The sequence below is a fragment of the Vicugna pacos genome, chromosome 9 (genome assembly GCF_048564905.1).
Source record: "Vicugna pacos chromosome 9, VicPac4, whole genome shotgun sequence".
In the NCBI taxonomy this organism is placed as follows: Eukaryota; Metazoa; Chordata; class Mammalia; order Artiodactyla; family Camelidae; genus Vicugna; species Vicugna pacos.
In genome coordinates this window covers 20,167,983-20,170,913 of record NC_132995.1, presented here as the reverse complement: position 1 = coordinate 20,170,913, position 2,931 = coordinate 20,167,983, and the positions used below count along the sequence as shown (strand labels likewise).

Here is a 2,931-nt window from a genome sequence, read left to right as displayed (position 1 = left end):
ACTCAGGAGAGAGGAGGAGGGGACCCGAGTGTAGGTGGAAGCATGCTCTGTCCAGCAATGATGCCAAGTCAGGCAGGACTTTCTTCCCAGGCCCCGACTCCTTCCCTGCCCCGTGTTATTAACAAGCTCACACAGCACACCTTCTCTGTGCCCTGACCATGCTGCTGCCTCTTGGGGCCACTGGGCTGTGATGAGAAAGACAAAAACCTCTACCTTCCAGGTGTGAGAAATGTAGCTTCATTGGGTTAAGCATCCAGACAGATGTTCTGGGTTTAGCAGGCAGTTTTTTCTTTCTTTTCAATGGAAACCCAGGCGGGCTGCCCTGCTCCTCCCGGCATGGAACTCCTGGCCCCCCGGACTCAGGATTGTCATCTGACAGGAACCTCCAGGCTTCTGGACTGGGTGGTCTCTGGGCCTAAGTGTCAGGCAGGTCCCAGGCCTGCGGGTTGGAGTGATAGAGAGGCTGAGTCACACACAACTAACTCCAGCATGGACCAGAACAGAGAGTCACTACTCTGGGGAAGCATGCTGCATGCCATGGGAGGGCAGAGGGAGAGGCAATGTGTGGGCTGGTGTGGGCAGGAAGGCCGCCAGGACAAGGAGTCATCCAAAATCAGCCCCCTGGCAGCCTCAGCACACCGTGCGATCCAAGCACATCATGTCCGCGGCTTAATGAGGGCCCTTGGCAGAAATCCGTGTGTGATGAGTTTATGGGGCAAGTGGCTTAGGCTGGGTTCCCCAGAAGCAGAGCCTGAAACAGATTCCTGAGCAAGCAAGACATGATTTAGGAGGTGATCCTGGGAACCTGGAATAGCAGAGCAGGGGTGACAGGAAGAGAAGGAAGTCAGTGGAGGGTGCAGATGGGAAGATGCACTGTGGTGTCCTCCTGGGGAACCTCTGGGAGACTGTGCGGAGTGTGCCTCAGAACGGCCCTGTACAGGGGCAGGGAGCTGGGGCACTGGCTGAAGCCGGCTCCTGGAGGCGTTGATTCTCTAGCCTTCCCTGCATGCAGGCGGCAAAGCGGGTTCCTGCAGCCAGAGAAGGCCCTCAGGCAGAGAGTCTTGGTGGTGGCAGTGGGAGCCATGGTGTGCGTGCGAGTGGGGCACATCTCCCCTTTGCTAAGGGACTGGGGCAGCATCTGCTCCCACAGGGGAGAATGTGTAGGTTGGGATGCTCAGGAAAGCCCTTCTGGATGAGGAAGTGCAATGCAGGGAGGACAGCTTGTGCCTGGTGAGAAGCATCCCCGTGCAGACCCACAGGAGGTGCTAGGCATCCCCCAGGAGCCTCCATGGGCAAAGGGAGGACAATGTAATGGCACAGTGTCAAGCCCTGTGACAGGCCGACCAGGGACTTTGGCGTGGTCCTGGGTGGGAGGTGTGAATGGGAGAGGAGTGTGTCATCATCTAACTAATTACATCAACTGGCTCATGTGTGTTCCTGTCAGGCCCCTCAAAATTCTAAGATCCCGGAGCTGGAAGAGAAGGTGGCTGGGGAAACAGCATGAATGTGGAAAGCATTTCAGGGTTCACATGTAAACACGAGAACATAAGAAGACTTACAGACAAAAGGAAGAAGCAAAGTGTGGGACGTATCCATGGCAACCATCCCCCACTCATCCCACCAGGGTGAACCATTTGGTTACAGTCCAGGTCTGATTCACCTTAGCATTCACCGAGTCACTAAAACACCTAACATGGTACTTAGCACACAGTAGGCACGTAATAGATATTTATAAAATCATTCATTTAAAAAAAAAGCTTAACATTGAGTCAACTGGCCCTTTGATCTTTGAAGAGCAAATAAAATAATGATTTGACTAAACTCAACCCTTTAATTCTTTTCAGCTCTATTTTCCAAAGTCAGTGATTTGGCAAAGGACAGACATGAAGTTGAGAGGAAAGATTTCACGTGACAATGGAAGCTCACCACTGAGCAAGCAGAGTTAGATTCTGCATCTGCGTCCCTAAGAGTTGACTGATCCTGGCTCCCTGATACAAAAATCCAGACATACTTGTGGACATTCAGCACATTTGCAGTTGCCGATAGGTATAGAAAGCATGGGCCAAGGCAGTGCAAATGGGATATTCAAAGAATTACATTACATCTGATAAGTGAGTTTTAATCAATTGTTCTTCTTGCTCTTCAGCATAGAACCTTGGACCCAACAGTGAATATCTGTGGCCTTAAATTGAGCAGAGACACAGATATAGTACAATCCTCCACATGCTTTGCTAAACCCTCCCCAAGGAGTCAAGAACTCATCCATCCTTTGTACACCACCCTGCCTGCAGGCACCTCCTTAGCAGACTGCGGACCTGAGTTGGCAAGAGAGCCTTTACCTTCCCCATCCTACCATCGACCTCAGAGAGATGCCAATAGGATGGATGTAAACTTTGCCAAGGAAAGGTCTTGGGAAAGTCAAATGCCGTCATTATTAATTCCCCGCTGTTCGCCTGGGATGGAAGCCACTGGTGCAGCGATGGAGGAGGCTTGACTCCAAATAAACACACGTCCTTTGGGCAGATGTCAGGCCAGCTCTGGCTGTTAACTGATGTCCCCTTGCTGTGGCAGCAGGCACAGCCCGGAGAGGCGAGGTGGAGCTGGCAGCCCAGAGTCTTCCGCCTCATCGCAACACGCAGCCTGGAACCTTGGCCACGTTCTAAAATCTATCTCTTTGAACCAACGCAGACAGCTTAATGAAGTGGTGTTTATGGAACTGATACCACTGGGGCAGACGGCTGCTCCTTTTCTCCATCTTCTATTTTTAATATTTGATCTGGCAAACGTATTATTAAAGGAATATTTCAAATCTGATTACTCTTCTGTTTGACTGCGTGTGTTATTCATGCATGCTAGGTGCCAGGGGAAATTATACCGAACCAGTTTGGGAGCTTTATTATGTCATTCTTTCAAACAGCCTCTTGCCCCGAG

The 2,931-nt window shown here is 51.1% G+C and overlaps 1 long non-coding RNA gene across 1 annotated transcript; it reads right to left on the bottom strand.

Moving 5' to 3' along the window:
- Positions 1-214: 214 nt before the first annotated feature.
- Positions 215-2,614, bottom strand: LOC140698446 (uncharacterized). The gene is made up of 2 exons (XR_012076234.1): positions 2,340-2,614; positions 215-439 (listed from the first exon to the last, which is right to left on the bottom strand). It is a non-coding gene; the product is annotated as an uncharacterized lncRNA (long non-coding RNA).
- Positions 2,615-2,931: the final 317 nt, after the last annotated feature.